The 24,520-nt window shown below is 40.6% G+C and overlaps 1 protein-coding gene across 6 annotated transcripts in view; it reads right to left on the bottom strand.

Annotated features, from left to right (window-relative positions):
• Psd3 (pleckstrin and Sec7 domain containing 3) overlaps window positions 1–24,520 on the bottom strand; it is a 567,268-nt gene that overhangs the window by 130,058 nt on the left and 412,690 nt on the right. The window lies entirely within an intron of this gene.

The following is a 24,520-nucleotide window of genomic DNA, read 5'->3' as shown; positions in this document are numbered from 1 at the left end:
AATCAAGAAGGCCAGGCAGAGACTCCGGGAGCTGGAGAAAGCTCCACAACAGGGGTAGAAAGTACTCAGCTGTAGCCGGATCCCAACAAGCTGGGATCTAACTTCAACTACTGCTATTCTCACTACTTTCCAGATGCAGTTAGAAGCACAAATTGTTCAAGGTTAGTAAATATTCAAGTGTGGCAACAAAAAGAGTTAAAAAAACAACAACAACAACAACACTGTGGGCCAAGTGAACACATCTGTCCCACAGGACACCAGTTTGGGAACTGAATGGAAAGATGGGATAAGAAAACTATTGGGAATAACAGTTTAGAATCACTAAAGAGACACAGCAGCACTTGCAGTTAATGATTTAAACTTCTGCACAGCTGATGTGTCACAGATGGACTTTCTGACTTTGTGATGATGTTCCAGCGATTTCCCAATAGTTGGTATTCCACTGATGATAACTCTCAACGAGGCCACCCTACATAAGGCACTAGGCTAAAAGCTTTACTTTCACGTAATCTTTGTGAATCTTCACAGCAACCCAATAAGAAGGAGCTGTTATTCCCTTGTTAGAAAGACATAATTAATACTCTTAAAGGCTGAGTAACCTGCCAAAGGTCACATAGCAGGGCTAGAATCTGAAGACACGTCTGTCCCAAGCCAATCTGTGGTTTTTACTTCTCTACCTCAACACAATACTGATAGCATATGTACAGGTTATTTGTGCATGCATACACACACGTGCACACACACTTTAATTAACATGTCAATGGTATTAAGTTTTACAACTCCAATAAATGCCTTGTTATTGTTAAAAAATATATATAAATCAGTAAAGTGAAACAATGCTGTCCATATCATTTCTTTGTCTTTTACATTGTTATATCAGCTCAGGACCTGTTAGTTTATTTAGAAACAATGTTTTCCCAGGGAAAGATATCTGAAGTTCACAGTTAAGAACATTTCCAATCATAGTCTACACAAATTGATGGTCAGCAGTGTAAACTCTCCTTTAACACATCACTGACTCTTTATGATCTGTCTGCTCCGAGGGCCTATATGACACTCCTTGCTTAATTCATCTTTATTATATTACTCTATTGTACAATGACCACAACAAATATTTTATCAGGACTTGTTAATATAAAGGGAAAGTATTTTTATAACTACTAGATAGTGATTAGAATGCATTTTTTCTTTTTCTTTTTTTTTTTTTTTTCGATGAGAGAGAGAGTAGAGGGTAGAGAGAGAGATGAATTTTATCTTTTTTTTTTTTTTTTTGGGTATGATGGNTTTTTTTTTTTTTTTTTTTTTTTTTTTTTTTTTTTTTTTTTTTTTTGGTAGATGGACAACACAATGCCTTTATTTTATGTGGTGCTAAGAATCAAACCCGGGTCCCACCCATGCTGAGCCACAATCCCAGCCCCATTTTCTTACTATATAGTATACTATCAGCACTAGCACAATATAGTATAAAGTATTTTATAACCACTAGACAATAATTCATGTTTCTAATGTAGATAAGCACAGTGTAACAGTACTAACACTTTTAGTAGTATAAATCTCCTCTTGAAGCCATTAACTCAGTCAATACTTATTAAGTCTACTATCTGACAGACATTAATCTAGGCTGGAGAATCCAGTGGGGAACAACATGAAGAACTTAGCTTTCAGCTAAGGTGAAACAGATGAAAGAGGAATTAAACAGATAATAACAATCCTGTCATTTTCTGGTAGATCAACAAATAATTATTAGAAGGTAATTAAAATAATATAACTCAAAAGAGCAGCCTTAGACTGATTGGTCACAGAAACCCTATCTACAAGGAGACCTAGGCCATGAATAAGAGCAGCAGCCGTGCACAGGTGAGTGACAGAGCAAGCAGTCCCTGGGCATGGCTGTGCTGGGTGGGCCTGCATAATAGGCTGGTTGTGGGGACCCAGTGGACCCAGTTTGCTGTGCATACGGGGAAATGGGTAAGTGGGTCACATGGGTCTAGAGCATAGTAGGGGTTTATTTTGTGCATGTTGGGTAACCACCAGAGGATTTTAAGTAGATATTAAAAACGAGTGTCCTAAAACATTATGTGGATGTGATTTAAAAGCAGAAACCCTTAGAACCTGAAAGCTTCTATTAGAAGTTTATGCAATTAAAGTCTTAGCAAACACCTTATTCCATATAGGGATGATGAAAGGTTAACTGCCAGGGTATTCTTCAGCATATGTCACTATTCTCTGACCTGTGTGAACATCCTGAGTCCCAAGTTCATTGTGATTACAGTCATTGACTGATTTTGTTTTAAAGTTTTATAGCTTGATCATTTGAAAGTGTCACTTATTTATCAAAAAGTTATCTCGAGCTGGGCACAGAAGCAAACACCTATAAATCCCAGCAAATTGGGAGGCTGAGACAGGAGGATTCCAAGTTCAAGGCCAGCTTGGCAACTTTGCAAGGACTTGTCAATAAATAAATTAAAAAGGGCTGTGGACTGGCTCAGTGGTAAAGCACTTCTGGGTTCAATGCCCAGTAAATTTAAAAAAAACACAAACAAAAAAAGAACAAGAAACACCTCAATTTGGATAGATAATTCATGTTGTTGAGAGAGATAACTATATTTTCAAAGATGACTCTGGATTGTACTTACTATAATCTGTTGTTAGACCCCTCTCATTGATAAGTCTTTTTTATGATTGAGAACAGCAGGCATATACCCTAAGTTGAAAGAATGCTTTATTATCTGAGAACATAAGAACAAATTTCAAATGACCTTGTAAATCATTGCAGTATTTCTTAAATAGCTGAGGAAAATGATTAAATATATTTAATCATTATGAACATGATGATGAAGTTAATGTGCCCAGTTTAAAAAAAAAAAAGTTGGGTGACAAGCGGAGTCCTTTTTAATAAATGGCTTGTTTAAAAAAAAAAAAATCCCTAGAGGACTTTGACATTTAGAAAGAACACTAGGCCTGGCATTTGTTCCCTGTCATTTCCATGCATTAGACAAAGCAATGAAGACAAACCAAATGGAAATAGATTTTATCCATGACAATCAATATAGCCAAATTAAATAATCTAATTCAGCAAATACTAGGCTTTCAGATTTCATAAACAAGAAAATTATCAAAAGAAGTTTTGGGGATCTACACAGAATTGCCAGTATTTCATTTTGCTAGGAAAGAAAATAAAAATTTTTTTAAAGAACAAAACTACTATTATTATCATTCCATCAAAAAAGTAGCATGGACAAGCTGAGAATAAGAAACTTTCTCCAGAAATGGCCAGTATCACTAATATTTGTAACTAGCAGCAAAATATGTTCTAGACCCGTAAGTGCTGGAGGACAGTCTTGAAAAGGATTCAACTTTTTTTTTAAGAGAGAGAGAGAGAGAGAATTTTTTAAAAATATGTATTTGTTAGTTTTCTGTGGACACAACATCTTTGTTTGTATGTGGTGCTGAGGATCGAACCCGGGCCGCAGGCATGCCAGGCGAGCGTGCTACCGATTGAGCCACATCCCAGCCCCCAACTTTTTACTTTTTAAAGGGAACCCTATTGTCTCATATTTGCGAAACACAAAGTGAAATGAGATTCACAAACCATTCTAGTCACTGGAAATTACTTGGGTCTCACATGTACCCATATATGGTGTTTAGTCTATTTGTGTTAAAAAATCTTCAAGCCAATGGATATATATCATTTACATAATTCAAATTACCAAAAGATATATAATGAAAACAACTCTAAACTCTACTGTCAGTGGTAACCTCCTTTTTTGGGTTTTCTATTTTCAATATGCACTATGAACTCATAGCTGTGAAACTGAAAAAACAAAAAAGACTACAAAGCTCTCTCGTGTGAGTGGGAGCGCACGCACGCGCACACACACACACTCTTCTCCCTCCAAATCTAGTAAAATGGTCTCACAATTTGCAGACTCATCTATCTTCAGTGTCCATGTTATGACCACATAGGTCCTACTCTTGCCTGGGCTGGGTGTTAGTACAGTAAGCTACATTCCCTTTTAGCTAAACTTCTTGTATTTCATTTTGCTGCCATGTTTTATCTTGTTTACTATCAACCCACCTCTTGTTCTCCTCCACACTCTGCACATCTCCTCTCTGCAGCCCTGCAAGCATGTGCTCCATCAGGAATCCTCCTGCTCGCACTCCTTGCGACTGCCTGGTTTCCAGCTCCTGCACAGCTGTGGTCCAAAGGCTTCCCTTTGCCATTATCCTGGGCCTCCCCATCCATCTGCACTATTAAATGCCCTGGGTGCCATGTCTTCTACTTCCTCCAGTAAATGAGGAAAACAACATGGGGGAGGAGTGAGAAAAGAGTCTTCCTTGGTGAAGTGTTTTTTTCACAATCCTGTTTTCAACATGAGGTCAACTGCAGGCCTTAAAGTGTGATCTCCTAAATCCAATGCCTCTGGTTAAACTCAGCTGGAGGAGAAAATGTTGGGGGAAGGGTCACTTGGTGACATATATTAGGAGAAGGCATCTAGGAGACCCAGTGACTAAGTTTAGTCTTGAAGAGCATCCTGCTGTTCTGACCCGCTGCCCTGAGAGGTACCTAGCGCTCTCCATCCTGGGCCTCCCCTGGGTTCTGTGGGGGCAAATCAGTCCCCTGCTTCCAAGTCTACAGGCACCTGGATTTCAGCTTACCCTGGGGGGCCAAAATAGTTAACTAGGCTATCTGCTTTCCATCTTTCAACAAATCCTGACATCTTGAGGGCACCCTCTCATTTGCCCATGTCCTTGAAGACCCATGAATTCCACTGTCATTTTGTTGAGTTTTGTGGGTATAGAGATAGAAGAGTATTGTTCCCTTAAGCTCTAACTTTAAGAGTTAAGTTCTTGCTGCATATAAGTACCACTTAATCATAGCCTCAGAGATCACAGCAGGAGGCTGATGAGGCATACAAAATGTCCCTTGTGACACTGCCCAATCATAATGAAAGTATTCTGAAAGGCCTTTCTATTTTACCTGTTTTTAAGAAAGTGTGACATATATACACAATGGAATATTACTCAGCAATAAAAGAGAATAAAATCATGGCATTTGCAGGTAAATGGATGGAGTCAGAGAAGATAATGTTAAGTGACATTAGCCAATCCCCAAAAAACAAAGGCCAAATGTTTACTCTAATATAAGGAGGCTGATTCATAGTGGGATAGGGAGACGGAGCATGAGAGGAATAGACCAACTCCAGATAAGGCAGAGGGGTTGAAGGGGAAAGGAACAGGCATGAGGTTAGAAATGATGGTGGAATGTGATGATCCTTATTATTCCAAAGTACATGTATGAATACACAAATTGGTATGAATATACTTTGTATACAACCAGAGATATGAAAAATTGTGCTCTATATGTGTAATAAGAATTGTAATGCATTCCACTCTCATATATAAATTAAAAAAAATTTTAAAAACTTAAGAAAGCACACTGGGGAAGGAAAGTGTCATACTGGTATTTTACCTGTTCCTCTTGGGGCCAGTAAGGAGCAGTTTCTCTGAAAGCCCTTTCCTTGCTTGCCACAGCTTGTTAGGTAGGGTCCCACCCTTCAAGAGCACTTATCTGGGAGATCAGTAGGATTGTTACCCTGCCCCAATTTTGTACTGGGGGGAGGAACCAAGCTGAACTTCTAACTCACCCTAATCTTGCTTATATTTGAGGATAGGCTGTCTGAGGCCAGAGTTCCTTTTCAGGTGATCTAGCTAAAATCAGCTGGATCTGAGAGGGCCACCAGAGTCTAGTCTGACAATCTCTACCTTCATCATCGCATCTGCACATTAAATGACACATTCTCTCCGCACCATGGCAAGGATCTAAAAGGCCCAAAAAAGGAACAACAGAAGTGAATACTGGGAAAAGCTCCATTCTAAGAAAAAACAAAACATGACTATTCCTCACTTTATTAGCCTGTCCTTCCCTCTCCTCTATCATATCTGCCACCTCCTAGCCCTTAAGGCTTGGGAAGTGGATTTGAGAATTCAACTTCCACTTCTCCTATTCCTGGCTAAGAATAAAAGTTTCCTTCACTGTTCAATCCACGCTCAATCTTGTTATTGATTCTACTATTCCAAGAGAGAAAAAGGACCCAGCCTTGGGAGTCAAAAATTGGTAAAAGGAATTCATTTCCTTGTCATGAGCTGCTGGGGCTCTGGACTCTAGAGAAGGTCTTACTGCTTATAGTAAATGCCATGGTGTACCCTAGTAGACCTCTAGGCCACAGAGTTGAAGATGATTTTAGTAAATTTCACCCGAGTGCAAGGAGGAGATCGAACTGTCCGGGACAGCTGTATAATCTAATCTGATTTACTGAAATCAAACAAGCACCAGGCTCAACAGATCTGAACTCGGCAATGATGAGCACACTGGTGTCTCCAGTGCTGTGTGTGGCGCTTCACATTCTAAAGCTTAACTAGACTACAACAGCAGCCAGTCACGAGAAGACTCAGGCGAGGAAGAGAAGGCTCCCCAGTGCTCTCATATAACTTCAACATGAAGCATTCCCAACTACCAAAATAAGAACATCCACAAAGTCGGGCACTGTGGCGCATACCTGTAATCCCAGGGGCTTGGGAGGCTGAGGAAGGAGGATCACAAATGCAAAGCTGGTCTCAGCAATTTAGGGAGGCCCTAAGTAACTCAGTGAGACCCTGTCTCTTAACATTAAAAAGGGCGGGGAGGCAAGCTGGGGGATGTGGCTCAGTGGTTAAGCATCCCTGGGTTCAATCCTTGGCACAAAAAAAAAAAAAAAGAGAAAATCCACCAAAATCAGATGATCTCTCCACTCAAACAGGTATATTGAATGTCCTATTACTACAACACAGTAGACCAGATTTTTAAAAAGTAATGAAAAAGCATCTGTTTGAATAGGGCAAAATATAAAAATCTTAATTAAAATAAACAATGTCAGGATAGATTACTAAGGATGAAGCCATCTTGCTCAGCATCACTACAAATGAGGGAATAGAAAACATTTTCTAAAACTTTCTTCTTAGATTCTAAGATGAATGTAATCCCTGAACTCCAAGACCAGGTGTGATCTAACAGGCTGCACTGAAGGAAAGGCACTGTCCTGAAAAATGAGAGACTCTAGTCCTCCCCACTAACCTCCCTGATCTTCAGTATGACTACCTTTTTCTCCTTTGACTCCTGTCAATATTTCATAGATTTTTCTCTTCCCTTCCCTTGGTTCAGACACAGGTATTAACACCAGCTTGCCAGGTTATGATAGCATGAACCAGCACCTTCTTCACAATGTCCAAATACTGCATGGGATTTCTGGAACACCTGCCCTAGGACTTCCTTGCTGGAAGGATGCATGGAGACAGAGCCTACTCATAATTTAACAGTGGGCCATCTTATGCTTTGAATACAGCCCTTGCTGCTCTGCCACTGTAATATTTTTTTAATGCTTTACTTAAATATTTTTTGAACTGTTGGTGGACCTTATTTATTTATATGTGGTGCTGAGAATTGAACCCAGTGCCTCATATGTGCTAGGCATGCGCTCTGCCACTGAGCTCCCAGCCCCAGCCCACAACTTAGTAAGACATGTTTCTCTCCACCCCCTCCCCACTTTTTTACCTCTTTCCCTTCTTAATCTTGGGGAAACAGGATTACTTTTCTTTCCCAACCTAGGCAAAGTTATCTGTCCTTGAGCACACACCCAACACAGGAAGGAAGTAATTTAGACTTTGGGAATGGCACCAGAAGATCTCAGAAATTACTATCTCCCAAATTAACAAGTGAATTACAACTCCCACAAAGAACATGTAGCCTTCGAATCACCTCTTTAAAAGCCCACTGTTCCCCCCATAGACAGAATCACAGCCTCCGGAACAGGAGTCCCCTGTGCTTTTCCTTGCTAGCAAGCAATAATCCCTTTTTTTCCTTTTCTTCAAACACGTCCAGGTTATTGGGTTGGTATTGGGGACAAGGATGGAGCTTTCGATAACAATCAGGGGAACAGGGCAAGAACAGAGAATGGCGTTGGGAGTTATTTTACTCAAGTGAAAATGGTAAACAGTGAAATGGTGGAGGTGTGCGTTTAATTACATTCAGGTCAACAAGTGTCACTCCATCAGGAGCATAGTTTGTTCAACATGTACTCCTAAACAATCATTTGTACATCCCCCTCCCCCCCAAAAAAGGTGCTAACTTACCAAATTATACTGTTATATCGTGTGAATGTATAATATGTTACAACAAACCCACAGTTGCATATATTTATAATGCACCAATAATTTTTTTTAAAAGGTGTTAGTATTTGTACAACTTGAGAAAATCACAGAAAAAGCAAGAACATAGGGGAAAGAAGAGAAATTGGAGGGAAGCACATTCAAGAACTCCGGCAACACAATTCAAGTCATTCTGCTAGCTTTGTAACTCAAAAAAAAAAAAAGAAAAAAGAAAAAGAAAAAAAATCTGATTCAAGTCATAAGGGGGATACACAACACAGCTGTTGGCAATGATAGAGCTTGCAGCACTAGTTTCCCAAAGGAGCCAGGTTTCTTCTGAAAATCTTCTCTGGGAAGACATCAGGATGTGCTCACTTGGCAGAAGCACACCTGTAGGAAGAGCATAACCTCCTGGAACACAAGAAGTGGGGATTAAGAGTAGGATCAATAAAAGAAAAACAGCTCCGGTGATGAAACTGTCTTCATCCCTACTAGATTTACTCAGTAAAAGACACCTCTTCTCTGACTCCCTCAACCTGCCAGCGTTATAACTAGTGCCAGAGGTTTCCTGATAGGTGGACCTAATTCTCTGAAAAGAGTTAACAGGTGAATTTACAAGGTTAAAGGATGTTGTGCTGCAATTTAAGAATTAAAAAATACATAAATACACTTTCAAAAAAAATTTAAGTCACTGTTTTCTCCAATTCTCTCGAATTTCTACAATTCTCTCAAATTACATGAGACATACATTTTTAAATCAGCAAATATGAACGATCCAGAATTTGACCAGTATCTGCTTTCCAGGCTCTAGCCTTAGCCTGAAGAATGAAAGTGACCTAGGAGAGAAAGCCAGCACTCTGCAAACCTCCCACTAAAACTTCAGGGTTGCAAAGGGCCTTGGGGTTCTTGGGGTTCTTTTGTGGCTGGATTTGTGTTCTTGGGGTTCTTTTGTGGCTGGATTTGACTCTCAGAGGGAGAAGTGATTAGCATTTACCTAACCATGCTGGAGAAATAGCAAGCAAAGCCTTTGCAGAATGGAGAGAATAGAGTTGATGGTGCTTTTCAACTTGCTTCTGTTTTACGAAGCGATGAATTAGACATTCCCTAAGCAGTGTTTTGGAGCAAAGCACTTCCATTTTTCTTTCACATGGCTATGGTTAACATCTCTTACTAGTACAGGAAGAGGTTTATTCAAAACTCATCTCCCTTGACTTAATCTTTAGGTTTGTTTTAGAGCAGAAATTACCCTACTCATCTCTTCAAGATTTCTAAAATTTACACTGCTCACAGAAATATATGATTTTTCCAATCTCCGAATTTATGGATGTGTCTCAAGGAGGAAAAGTGACTTGTTTAGGTGCACCATGCTAATTAGTAAGCAAAATCCAGGCTAGACCTGAGTGGCATCCTGGCCTAGAAAGCCCATGCTTTCACTCAGCACCACCCAAGTACCAGGAGTTTAATGGATCTCTAGCCTCATCTCGTCCTCCAAAAATGCCTCAAGGATTCAACCATGTATGTTATTTTCACCCTCAACCACATAAAGAAACAAAAACATCAGGATGAGACTTGCCCCCAGCCCCATCCAAACATATGGTGCCAAAGCAAAAGATGGGAAAGGGGAAAAAGATTGTCAACACTAACTTTTAGAGATTTATGTTTCAAGCCTCATTCGAATTATAAACTAAGCAAATACCAAAATTATTGATTTACCAGCTGTAACAGGATTCAGAGGAAAACTATCAAAACATCTGGCAGAACTGAGGCTTGAATCAACATGTTCTTGGGAGAACGTATGCCCTGAGTTTGATACCCAGCACGCCCCCCCCCACTAAACACAAATTTAAAAATAATTTAAAATCAATATGGTATACTGCATAACTCCGAATTCTGGAGTACTCCACTTTTAAAAATTTGATTCCAAAATGTTACTTCTGTCCAAGGCAGAGCAACCAGCTAGGCTTGACAGCAGGCAGGTCTGTACTGCCCCTTGTGGCCACCAGACGCTTAACTAATAAATGGCTAAAGTCAAAGTCCGACTTAATGAATTTTAACAATGAATGCTAGTTTTTACAAAATACAAAAAAAAAAAAAAAAAAAAAAAAACCTCTTCCAAAACATTTGTGTTGGTCTCTCCCATTTTATCTGCTTCAGAATTTGAGGTAAGGACTATTATCTAGACAAGGATAAAAATCACACTCTCCAGAAGAAATAACAGGATTAAAACACTTTAAAGGATAAAGAGTTCACACAAACAATCATTTTTTAAAGAAAACAACATATAGAAGTTGTATTTTAGGATGTTAAAGGACATGCTTCTGACTGTCAATATGAGCCACAAGTGATTTTAAAAAATTCAATTTTCTTTATTTAAAATAATTAGATCAAATAGTTTTAAAAGTATTTCACGAAAATTAAAGACAACTTGTATCCAATTCTTTAAGAAGTTCTTTAACACTTGCCTCAAATGAAGAACAAAAAATTAATAAACAAGGTGAAAAGTGAGAATTATGGATGAATCGATATTTAAATAAACCATTTTGTGTTTAATGGCAAGTAAAACAAAGCTACAGACATGAAAGTTTGAAGGGAATAAGAAGCATGCAATAATTCCAACTCTCTGAAAAGGAGAAATGATGATTACACCCATTCTGTTCTAGAAAGACCAAGGCAGAGTTCTTCAGAGAACACTAAACCCCAAGTGTATCATGAATTAGTGATATTGTACCACTGTTTTTAAATGGGGGTTGTGGTCAGAGGAGAAAAATTTCTTCTAATTAACAGATTAGACAGCCTACATTTTTTATGGAATCAGGAAAAAAGCACTACTTACATGATTAGCAGGAAGAAACCCCGATTTGTTTTTAAGCACTAGGCAAGTACTCCTAGGCATAAGGTAAATGAGAACTCTATTGACACTTGGAGTAAAATGTATACACTGTGGGTAAGAATACATGTTGCCTTGTATTTAGACATGTCTGTAATACAACTGGGTTCCCTAACTCAGTATACAGCCTATGTGTTATCCAGTTTACTTCATTTGGGGGACAAAAATGGCTAATAAATGACGAAGTTCAGTCAACCTAATTTCCTGTTCTAACAATTCTATATTAGTTACTTTTGGTGTTCCATTTTAAAAGACTACATAATTCTTAAAAAAAAAAAAAATCTGTCAGATATTGGGAGCTTGTACATGCATCCCAGGACTTAGACACCATACATGCCTCTAAAACAATAATAAAAAAAAAAACTGATATAATCTCCAGAGTATCATGTAACAGCCTCCTGACCATAATTCTACTAGGTGCCTCTTATACTGTTGACTCCTTGCAAGGTCTGCAATATTTAAAAAAAAAAAAAAAAAAAAAAGTGCATGGCCTTCTCTTGGATAGACCCCTATCAGACACAGAAATACCTATGCTGTGTGACAAATAGAGAAGGCAGTGGAGAACCTGCTCCATTGCTACCAGGGTTGGCTTCCACATGCCATAACACCAACCCTAATTCTGGACAAACCCACTAATAACCAAGCACTTGTATTATCAGAATGCGTGACAGGACTAGAACAGAATTCATGATCCTGACCTCTGATTTCCCACAGCCTCTGATTGCAATGCTATGAGTACAAGGTGCATTAAGATGTACACAACAAAATCCAGAGGTGTCAGCTAGTGCTCCTTGGAGAAGCAAATTTGAGAGCCATGCTAAAATCACATATATGCCTACATACATTTGATTACTTAACACCATCTTAAACCCCGGGGTCTATCTCAGCAGGAGACCACAGTCAGAATGCCAAAGGATATCTCATGATAGTTTGGTAGGAACCAATATATTCCATTGAGGTCACATTAAAAGACTGTGGAGGCACATGTTTATTCCTAAACCTATTGCTTAAAAAAAAACAAAAAACAAAAACCTGAGGAAGTAGCAGCCACATCTGAAGAGTTGATGGAGCCAAACAATTTGCAAATGATTGATGGGGTGAGACTCCACTGTGTCATCATCTAAGGGGGTGGATGGAAAGCTAACATATTTCTTAGAGTTACACTAAGATATTCTCCACCCTCCTCTGCCTGCCATATTTTGAGGGGAACCTGTTATTACCAAAGACTTTTAATAATGTGATATCATACAAGGAAGGGGACTAGGAGGGAGGAGACTAGGGCCGTGGCAGAAGGTGGGAGGGCAAAAGCCTGATGTCACTTGGTGGGTCTGGAGAGAGCCCATGAGAGGGCTGAAGTGACACCGAGATCCACTCCTGGAGCTGGCTCTGCACATTACCAAGCCTCGGAATCTCTGTTAGAATCAGCCCATCTCCAGCCCTAGAGTTCTGTGATATGATTCCATTATTCCATTTTTAAACCTGTGGAGTGGGAGTGTTTCTGAGTACCCTGCTCACACAGATGGTGGTGGGAAGAATCTCAAGAATATGTTGCATGTAGTAAATGCCCACTTCACTACGTAATCACTCCCCTCACATTCCACATGAACAAAGATTTTATTATCTCAAAGACGGCCGCAAACACACAAGTGGCTTAATGGCTGCATGGCACCGGTATACGCATGTGAGGAACATGGAAAGCATTTCTCCTAATTGCACATACCTGGGGATAAACATGACCAGAATGGAGTAGAACAGGGCAAGATCACTACTGTACACGAGCTCCACATATTGAGGGAGGGAGAGAGACTGGGGGAAGGCAGGCAAAAGGAGCTCACCAAAAGATAAAATCACATATAACATCCCTACATTCCCGATGATCTAAAAATATGCTGCACTGAAAAACCATTTGTCAAGGCAACCTTCCTGAGACTAGAAATAAGACCAAGGTGCCAACCACGTTTCCCACGGTCATCGCAATCTGAGCATCGCTTCTCCCCTGCCCTTCTACAAACTGGCTCTGTACAAATCCTGACCTACACCACAGCAATCTTTGGAGTTCAGGTACCAGACCTTTTGCCGGATCCCACCTGATTATCTTAGAGCCATTTTATACTCCCTGCTACTTTCTCAGTCTGTCACTGCACATCACACACCAGAGACTGTATCAAATGCTGTTACCCCACCATACCACTGTCAATAATGTTTAACACAGTATTTCTTTACCTTGGTCTCCTTAGCAGAAAACTCTGAGGAGTTGGAAATTTTCATAGACTTTGACCGGTGGGACTGCCGCCGGATAGAATCCTCCCGGGAATATTTCACAGAACCAGAGGTCCTCACCCGTACCTTGCTGGTACTCTGAACACTATTCACGCCAATCATTTCGAAGGTCCACTAGACAAGGGGTTTGGAGAAAGAAAAAGGCACTTTCCACCCGATACAAGGCTCTAACGCTGGAGAGACTCTGCCGGTTGTGCCTGAGCAGCTCCTGAGCACTGTGATCCGCCTTAGCTTAAGAGGCACCAGGCTGCCTCCCCAGCTTCTTCAACTACCCTGTTTGCAGCGAGTCTGATTGTTCCAGGCACGGCTCACGTCACTGGCTGCAAAGAGGAAAAAAAAAATGCAATCCCACCCTGCTACTCTTCTCTCTATTCCACACACACACACACACACACACACACACACACATCTTCACACACTGGAACAAATGGCAACCGGCCAGGCAAGCAATTCATTAACATTTCAAATAGCAACACCATTTCTCTTGTGATATTGTGCAGTAAGCTCATTAATGTCAACAACAAAATAGAGATACCACAAATAAAAGTCTCAAGTAATCTGCAAGGCACCATGTGGGGCAGGAACGGAGCTAAATTTCCAAAGGGGTGAAAAAATGCAGAGGGTATCAAAAGGTTCAATCAATTACAGGCTAGTGAAAGGATGGCAGCTACAAAAGCATCTCCATGATCAATAATTTTCTCTTCTTTTCTGTTTCAGGCCACACTCTGTTTAACAGCCATTCACATGGTACTGCTATTCCAAAGAATTAAATGTCTCTGATGACCGCAGACTACTACAGCCAGATATTTAAAGAGGAATTGCCAGCTGGTGGGCAAATGAAGAAGAAAGATGTTAGCTACTTCTCGGTCATATAGAAAAGTTGGGGGATTAGCACATGGCAACTTTAAATATGGCTCAGAGTTAGATCAATTAAGTCAACTCAGATCAATGAGGGGCAATCAGCTTTTTCAAGCACCCTAAACACTGTCCGTGTACATAAGATCATGCAACCTTCCAGAAACATTACAAGTTGAACACTGTTGAAAACAAGGTAATTTTAGTTCTTGACACATGAAGTTAGCTTTCAGCACAATAATCCAGATTGCAATGCCTGACTTATCTGGCATCGTAGGGGCAGAGGGCCATCCATGAAAGAACAACTTCCAGGTAAAGGAAGTTTCCGTGTTAATAACAAAAACAGCTTGTAAATACCACTCTGGGAAGACTGCATCCTCACATTGAAATTTTTCCTTGACACGACTACAAATTCTGTATAGTATAGAGCCAAATAATATGACATTCTTTTGCCTTACTTAAGCTCTTCTGGGCTGTTTTCCTGCACTGTCAGTGAGCCCAGGTAAAGTTGGTGCTTGTGCTCCGCGTTCTGTTTCAGCCCCATGAGAAGGGCTTTCCCTCACCCCCGTTTAGACCTCTTTCCTTTCCAGGCACTGAAGCACTTGGGCTTCAGCTATGATGTAAGACAAAGACACTGACTAATTTTGGTGTAATAATGGGACAGTAGGATTTAAAAGATCTTGGGGCTCTGCTGCCCCAGAAGGTGACATAAAGTTCAGTCTATGTCATCATTTTGTCTACTTTGAGGTACACTTTCTTCTCTTCCTGGTAATGGAGCCACGGAATAACTGTCATTTGGAATTAAAATTCTGTAGTGTCTCTGTACTTTACAGAGCATGTTCCAAAGACATAAAAAGTGGTGTAATATAAGAACGTAATAAAGCTCACCATTTATAATCATCTTAACTGAAGCAATATGGCAATTCTATGGGCAAACCTCTATTTAACCAAAATAAGCCTAAGGTAGGTAGAACCATAAAGGAACTGGCAGAGAGCTAAGGTTAAAAATTCAAAAAGTACTGTGTCCAAGATAGGAGAGCCTTAGAGAGGCTCTGAACAGAGAGCACTCTTTTAGAAGAAACACCCTTGGCTACCTGCCAGTCACATCAGGAGGAGTAAGAGTATGTTTCCTGATGAACTGAATTTTCTTTTCCCCATCAAAATGGTTTAAAAAAAAAAAAAAGAATGAAAACCACATGCTACCTTATAGAGAAATGTAATCTATATATCCAACTTCATTTCTGGGGAATTTTAGCAAAAATGTACCATTCTTTACTGAGTGACTGTCCAACTGGCATTATACTTGGACTACCGTTACTAATAACCATTTTCACCTGTTCAGCATCTAAAACTTTTTATTTATTCACTGGTACAAAGGATTGAACCCAGGGATGCTTTACCATTGAGCTGCATGCCCAGCACTTTTTATTAATTATCTTGAGACAGGGTCTCACTAATTCCCTAAGGGTCTCAATTTACGTTGCTGAGGTTGTCCTCAAACTTGATATCTACCTACCTCAGTCTCCCAAGTCTCTGGGATCACAGGCGTGCAAAACTGTGCCTGGATTCAGCACCTAAAACTTTATAGAAGTAATAGAGTATCTTACTGGGGTCTCAAACTTGCACTTCTGTGAGGTGGCTTTGATAGTACTGCAATCCTTGCACAGGTTAGGAGAGTAGAGTACACCTGGGACGCTTTGACAGAGCCTGGACTCAAACTCTCACACTGTGCTGTCTCCTGCATATGCTCTTTATGGTGTCCCTTCCTTTTAAAATCTGTAATGAACCTTTTTGCAGTTCAGGAAGGAAAAAGTATCCTTCTGTCCTTGCCACTATTCTCTATTCCAGAATATAAAATTCATAACTAGACACAGTGAAGGGAACTGCAGATGGTTCACATCCCTGAACATGTCCTTCTCTACCGGCACAGCTGAAAGGACCCCTAGTGCTCAGGGCCTTGGTGCTCCGGCCTCACCCTGCAGACCTACGTTTGATCCCCACCACTTGCCAATATTACAGTCTCTTCAGGCAGGACCATCTCTTTATTCCAGGCTGATGTTCCAGACTGTGGCTTCCTCTCACCCATGCATGGGAAGTGAGCTTGCCTCCTTTCTGAAGCTTTTCTGAATCACCCACCCCCCCTTCTTGCCTAGAGCTCTGTTGTCCCCACCCTGATCCCCCATGTAGCTGGCTTCTCATCACTCAGTGGTCAGCTCTAAGGTGACCTTTTCAAAGGGACTTCATCTGGCCACTCTGTCTAAAACTACCTCCCTCTCTCCACCCCAGTCATTCTTCACAACCTTCTTCAGGACACTCCTCACTGTCTGAAATCACCTGCATCTCAGAGCCTACATCAGGCCCTGGTAGAGAACAGGACTCAAAGACCACTTACGGAACAGGCAAACTACTTCACTATAAAACAAGTACCCCCCTTCTCTATCAGATTTCACAAAGCATTTGTTTTTTTTGTTTTGTTTTGTTTCTTCTGCTAAGGAACAAGCATGCAGTGAAATTTATGTCTCCTTCCCATACTGGTGGCTCAGCTCCTTGCCCAGAAATAAGAACTGCTGCCACTGTAGATACATCTTTTCACAGTAAACTCTCCCTTACATGCTGTTTGTCCCTTTTCCTCAGGTCAACAATAAGTAGAAGCATGATATATATTCTTGCTGGTTTTGGCTCTTCCCCTTATCATCATGATCATTCTACATCATCACATATAAAGCTCCCCCTACCCCGTTGTTAACAGCTGCATATGGTTCCATTATATGGACGTATTATATTTGTCAGTCATATTACTGGACATTTAGCTTAGTCCTTTGCTATAAGTAAAGGTGCAGTGACTATGCCTGCAACATATCACATCTTAAACAACCTTAAACAACCTGGCTTCCCAACTATTTCCTGAACAAGACTTTTCCTCCTTCAATATTTACTGTCTCCTATGGTCTTGGTGCTAGATACACAACTTGATGCAACAGGAAAGAATCACTCTCATAAAGACACACCAGCTGTTCCGTCCAGCCCCAGCCCTGCTCTAAGGCCTGGGCTGTTTCTAGACATTAGCCAGCCTATGCAGACAGCCTGCTTCCTATAATATAAAGGCAGGCCTCCCAGAGAGCAACAACTGTTTAAAAGAACAAAATGACTTTCCCTACATGCTTCAGCAGAAAATGAAGGTGACTTCTATAATCAACCAAAACTGTAGGAAAAACTTAACAAGGCAAACTAATTGGAAGGCTGGGAGTTGGTATTTCACCTTTGGACACTTTCTCTAAATGGGGACACTATTTGATATATAAACCCTGAAAGGCTTCTTAAAGGGGTCACAGTTAATGGTCAACAGGAAAGCTTTCTTAACTTCTCTTCAGGAAGAGTCCCAGAGAGAGGAATTCAATTTAATACATCTTTACTCTGTGGCAACTAGGTATGAGGTGCTGGGAATAAACACACAATCGGGCCCCTGACCTTGAGCGCTCACATTCAGCTGAGGGTGATGGGTAGAGAGATTAGGAAATTCTGTTGCCATAACATAATGGTGAACACCTTTCAGAGTACCAATAAACTGAACAGCTCACAGATTCCAAATGAGAACAATAGTGGTGTCTAGGAAGATGCCTCATTCTTCTTTGGAAAACATCAAGGAACCATTAGAACGAACACACACACACACACACAAAGATTGAGTTGAACTCTGGAGAGAAGACAAAGCATAAATAAGCACCCCTATCCAGCGACCTAGAAGGGTTAGGGGAGGTGGGAGGTGTCAAGAGGAGGTCACCTTCGGTTTACTTGCAGAATCGAAGATGGTTGAAATGTTCACCTAATAACAGGCTCTCTGGCTTTCCCTAGGCTCCTCACATTACATTCCCTCGTACTGAAACAGCAAAGTGATAGGATGCTGATGTGGGAGTCGGGGCAGGTCCCGGCATGTCACATGGCCCAACACCTTCAGGAGCTGCTATAGCTGCTGTCATACAGGTGCTAATGAGCAATTCTTTTCCACGCCATTCATTTGGACTTTATTATTAGAACTGGAAGGGAACCCAGAAATAGTCACCTCCAGTCTTATCATTTTATAGATGAAGATTCCCGAGACACAGGAATGGAAAGTCACTTGTCTGGATCCCACTATTAAGTGTCCTGAGGAGTCCTAATTTTCCTCACCTCTACATGAAAACTAAGCATTCCACGAACACATCCTTCCAGACTGTATTAAGACTTGAAACAGTTGCCTTGAAATAGGAAACTGAACACAGGAGGCTCCAGTAGTGAAATGGAGTTGGTCAATCATACAACAACTGCGGAAAGGAGACTTAAACAAAAACAAACCAAAAAAACCCCTCTACCAATAGCTTAGGAACTACATTCAGGGTACAGAAAAAAATGTGTGACAGTTTCTTGTCCTGGCCGTGGCGTCTAGAGTGTCCTTCTGCATTCTGGGTGCTCTTCTCCATACTGCAGTGTGATCGCCAAAACTAGCCGCTCTAGGTGATATAACACTATCTATCACCACTGGTGAGAATACACACCACAACCAGTTTAAAAAAAAAGATTAAAAAGATAAATCAGATAAAAATGTCCTCCTTGCCTCATCTTTCCTGTCCTCTCCCAGGCTACCCCAGCTGACAGTATCTCTAGTCTGGGGACCCATTCTGAACCACAGCAGATGGCAGCAGCCTAGTTTCTTCTAACACTCTATGCCCCAGAACAGGCTCCTGATCCCCAGATGGCCCACTCACATGAGCCTTGATGCAGGCCAGCTACTAGCGCCTGGCTGAAATCCTGATGCCACATGCCACTCACCTACCACTTTGATGGACATATTCCCACCATCCTATACGGGACATGCACAGTTTCTCAGAGAAGACACTTGGCTGATGGTGCATGGCGACCTTTCTTCTTTGGTCCCCTAGTCTTCAATCTCAGGCTACTGAGCAAACTTCAGATGGCATGCCTGCACTCATCCGTGGCCATAAAAGTGAAAAGTTTGGTGTCATGGTATGGCTATGGATATCCTTGGTTCATAAGGTATCACCTAGAATGCAAACTAAACCATCTTTAATGAACAATCCAGGTCTACGTTGGCAGGTGCCGAGTCGTACACCCTCTGACATGCTCGCCCTAGGAGGACACATTCCCTCACTTGAGCAGCCCTCAGTCCTGCCTATAGCATCACACGCTTTCAATTCCATCTGTTCCTCAAACATACAAAGCAACAGGATGGGGGAAAAACCTTTAAATAGAACCTTCTTACATTTAAAATTAAATAACATTCTTGAGGGGGGAAAAACACACTGTAAGCGTGAAATAGTTCCAAACTTGAAAAAACATCATTTTTCCTTCATGAACCAAACCTAGTCATATGAAGGTATTTTAGACCAGAACCATACAATAGATTGCTGCTTAGGAACTCAGAAAATACAGGAGGAGGCTACACCTGTGTGTCCAGATACCTACCTGCCTAACGGACACTGTTAGCCAGCTCAACTCTTTTCAAACGCGTGGCAAAGAAACACAAGACTGTGTCTTGGAATCACTAGGCCTTCCGGAGGAGGAGCAAAACTAGTCTTTCCTGTATACCAGGATGCACTATAAATTCTTCTGTGCTACAAGGAGGTACACTTTTCCCCCATAATAAACACAAAATGCAAATACAGAAATGGTATTTCAAAGCCCCTAAAGCTGTTCTTCCAGATGAGTGAGGCAAAATCGTCTGGGAGACTGTCAGTGATGAAAACAATATGCTGTTCTAGAAGCTACTCCAATAAACCCATCTATAATTATCTGTTTATACCATCAGGTGTCAATTCAACCAACAGTCTCTAAGTGATGGATTATTCTCTAAAAAACAAAATCAAAATACATGCCCTTACTTGTATTTTTTCCCTAAAACACTATCTGAACAGAAAGAGTGCTGCCTTTTGCTGTCTTGTTTTATCAAAATATCCTCTAAGACCACCAACACTTCATTCTTCATTTCTTTGATTGTCTTGCTTAGTAGTTTGGGTCACTCACTTATTATTTTCTATCAGTTGATAATTTCACCAAAAAATGGTCACCATTTGATGCTACGTAAGAATAACCATGGGCTCTATACTGCAGATAACAACTGTTCAGTTCTGCTCAACATTTGATTTCCCTCATTTACCATGCACTAGGAATAGAATATTATGCAAAAGCAGACAGAATCCTGTTCCCACTGAGCTTATACTGAAATAGGCATTAATCAACTATTCACAAGTTAATAATCAATCCCTCATACAAATGTAAAACAGTAATTACTGATACTATGGAAAAGATATGTTTGGTACTCTGAAAGGATGGATTCTAACCTGTCCTGGCATGAAGGAAGTATATGAAGACTTTCCTTAGGAAATTAATCTTGAGCTGGGGTCTGAAGGAGGAACAGGAAGAGGAACCAAGAGTCTGCACAAAGACCCTGTGGTGGTTGGGGGGGAAGTGAGTAGAAATGACTGAAGGGGGACCAGTGAGACCAAGAGAGGCGAGGGATGGTGGGATCTAAGTTTTATTAGGATGATGACAAGCCATCAAAGAACTTATGAAAACAGTAACAGAAGCTGGCTGGAGTTCTAAGTAGATTAATTCCTCTTTCTTCCCAATAACTGATATTGATTTCTGTGCTACATTAATACCCTTTTCCTCAATGGATGATAATGTTGCTGCATACACATTTAGCAAAACCAAAGGCTCATGTGGTCTAACACTGGTCTACATCATCATAAAGCTAATTAGACTTATCTGATAGCTACAAAAAAAGTACTATGTCTCATTAACTAGCAGCAACAACACAGTAAGAAGTAGTTGCAGAATAACAGGAACAGTGGTTATTAGTCATGAAAGGGCTGCCAAAAAAAAAAAATGTTACTTTGGGTATATTTTCTGTATCTCAATTCCTTGACTTTCACTCAAAATGACTATAAAGGAAACTGCCTATACTGCTGGTTGACTTGAGGCCACTCATCAAAAATGACTGCCTACTGTGTGGCCTGTCCCTAGATCCTGGAAGCAAAGATGTAAGTCATGTGATCCAAGTGGACCCATTTGATGCTCCCAAAAGAGTGACAAAGACTCAGAGTTAACGGCACAGCATCCTGTGGCAGCTGTGTAACTGCAGGTCCAAGACCCATCTCTGTCCTGGAAGGAACCTGGCATTCTCTTCTGCTGTCCGTCTTCCTGGGTCCAAGTCTACTTTCCTACTAAGAATCTCAAAATAACCTCCCCGCCATTTTGTGAACTATCTGATGACTTTCCAGTGGATTCTTTCTTCCCTGATGCTATCAAAGGTCAGTTTTTTTTTTTTTTCTTTATTTTTTGGTAGCCAAGATTCCTGGCCTCTACAAATGACGCTGTGAGATGGGAGGAAGCAGACAGGAAATACTCCGCATCTCATGGAAATGGGATATATCTTTGGTGTGGATCGTAGGGCTGGACCCTGACGTGCTAAAAGACTTGTGAATTGGGGATCTGAAAACAATTCCACCCAAGTTTCATGAAACAATAAAGGAAGTACAGTATCTCGAGCCAGAGCTTTGTTTCAGTCACAAAGATCAAGACGACCCTGGCACCTATACCTCCTCAAGCCTGAGTTACCAAATAGTAAATAATCATCAAAAATTCCCCATCCCTAGGCCTTCAAACTTATGCACCTCTCCCCTTCCCGCCTCCTGACCTTGCAAGCCCACTCCCCTCACCTGCTGCCACCCAGGCTGCCACGGAAATGTTCCACGGCACCCAAGAGTGAATTCATCATGAGGTTACTTCTCTAGATGCAAAATTTATTAACGTCTTACTCAGAAAATAAAATTACTCTGATAAACAAAATGATTTAAGTAGCCGTGTTCATCCAAGGGATCCTTGGAGCTGGCCAAGTATGAGGCAGAAAATTACAGCATTCAAAAAATAATATTCTTAGATACTAAAAAAAACATCTGATACAGCACTTTCACATGAGAACAATAAGTGGGAAGGGGAGAGGTGGGCAGGATCTTAAGACAAAGAGCACTGAGAAGAGACCTGAGCTGGCTGCAAGCTTCTCACTCTCCAGAGATAAAGCTACCCTTAAGACTCAAGCCTCCAGCAGAAGCAAAAGGCTTCTTTACAAAGAATAGCAACAACAAAGGGCCATGGAGCTAACATTACAGAGGTATTGAGAGCTCACCTTGGGCCTGCCAGCTGAAGACTGACAATCTAAATTAAATCTTAATATCTCCTGGAGGAAGTTGCAGACACAATAGTTGTTGATACCTGACAGTCCCAAATGAGCCCTGCAGACAGCTGAAGCTGAAGCGGTAGGTAAAAGGAGATCAGTGTCTTGCATGCCTCTTTCCATATAAATAGAACCGGGTACTACATCAAAAACAGTGCTGCATCTGACCAGGGTTGGTTCCAAGACACCCTTTGGATATAAAAATCCATGGAAGCTTAAGTCCCTTGCATAAAATGGTGCAGTATTTGCATGCAAACTACACATAGCCACTTCTATACTCTAGGTCATATCTAGATTACTTAAAATATCATGTACAATAAAAATGTTTTGCAAATAGTTTTTATACTATATTGTGTAGGGAATAGTGACAAGAAAAAAATGTCTGTTTATATATTCAGTACAAACATGACCATTTATCCCCAAGTATTTTCTGTGGTTGGCTGACTCCATGGATATGGAACCCACAAGCTACACAAAGTTGACTGTCCTGTAGGAAAAAAAATTACTAGATTTCTTCCACATACTTTAGAAGACCCCTGAGGGATTTCATAAAACTTTGGATAACTTTATTCCTTCTTAGGGGGCATTTTTATTATGTAATAACCGATAGACATAAAATAATACATGCAACGTTTACGCAAGATACTAAAAAATAATAGTAACAATCCTTGAATCCCACACCTCCCACACAAAAACGTGAAACAGAACACAACCATCACCACTACAACTTCTTGGGATCCAATCTCAACTGTCGTATTCTTCCTCAGGTGACACACTCTGGAAAAATATTTGGCATTACTTTGAAAGTTAAATTCATCTACCTGATGGCCTTGCAGTTCTTCTACTAAGACTATGCCCTGGAAAAACTTTTACACATTATGTTCCATGAGATAAGTTCAGAAATTTTAGGAGGGGTCAAGAGTGTAGAATAGAAAAGGTTACTTTCCAAACTGCTCCATTCATAGGACCAGGAAAGTGGACACACAGCTTCTCTTTGAGGTCAGTTTAAAACAAACAAACAAAAACACGACATCCTAGTGGGATGTAATATTGGACTCTCAGAATGGCCTAGGAGCTTAGAAGGTTGGACAGAATAAAATAAAGAAAAAAACCACCACTCTAGAAAGCAATATAGAGATTCCTCAGAAAACTTGGAATGGAACCACCATTCGACACAGTCATCTCACTCCTCAGTCTATACACATAGTACTTAAAAACAGCATACTACAGTGATGCAGCCACATCAATGCTTATAGCAGAGCTCAATTCATAACAGTTAAGCTATGAAACCAACCTAGATGCCCTTTAATAGATGAATCGATAAAAAAAAATGTGGTATACATACACAATGGAATATTACTCTATCATTAAAAAAGAATGAATATTTGCCAGAAAATGGGTGAATCTGGAGACTAAGCAAAATAAGCCAATACCCCAAAAAACCAAAGGTTGAATATTCTGTTATGTGGATACTAACATACAAGGGAGTGGAGGTGAATAGAAATTCAGTAGATTAGACAAAGGGGAAGGAAAGGAGGGGGACAGGAAATAGGAAAGACAGTGGGACAAATCTGATTTAACTTTCCTATGTACATTTATGAATATACCACAGTGAATCTCCACATCAGGTATAACCACAAGACTGGGATCCCAATCAGAAGAAGATGTACTCATTGTTTGTATAAATAAGTCAAAATACACTCTACTGTCATGTACAACTAAAAAGAACAAAAAAGAAAATCTACATGGCCTTACTACGTCACTGCCAAAAAAGTGGCACTAGTGTGCACTATACCTGTCAATGATTAAAACACATGAAATTTTAGGAAACACTTCTGAATTTTTTTTATTAAAGATTTATTTCTGTCAACAACAAAAATTCCATTTTAACAAAAAACAGAAAACAACTCAAATGGCTAATTAAAGGATGGCCGCTTCATACAACCACAACAGTACAGTCTCCCATTCGTAATGTTTTGCAACAGGAGGGAGAGGGCAATGGACACTCCTGGGGGACGCTGTGCTGGGATGCCCAGGTGCCCCTTCCGAAGGAAGCCTCCCTGTCAGTGCGCCCCCCCCCCCAC

The sequence above is a fragment of the Marmota marmota genome, unplaced genomic scaffold (genome assembly GCF_001458135.2).
Source record: "Marmota marmota marmota unplaced genomic scaffold, marMar, whole genome shotgun sequence".
Lineage (NCBI taxonomy): Eukaryota > Metazoa > Chordata > Mammalia > Rodentia > Sciuridae > Marmota > Marmota marmota.
Note: the sequence above shows the minus strand (reverse complement) of the source record. Positions and strands in the feature narration are given on the sequence as shown.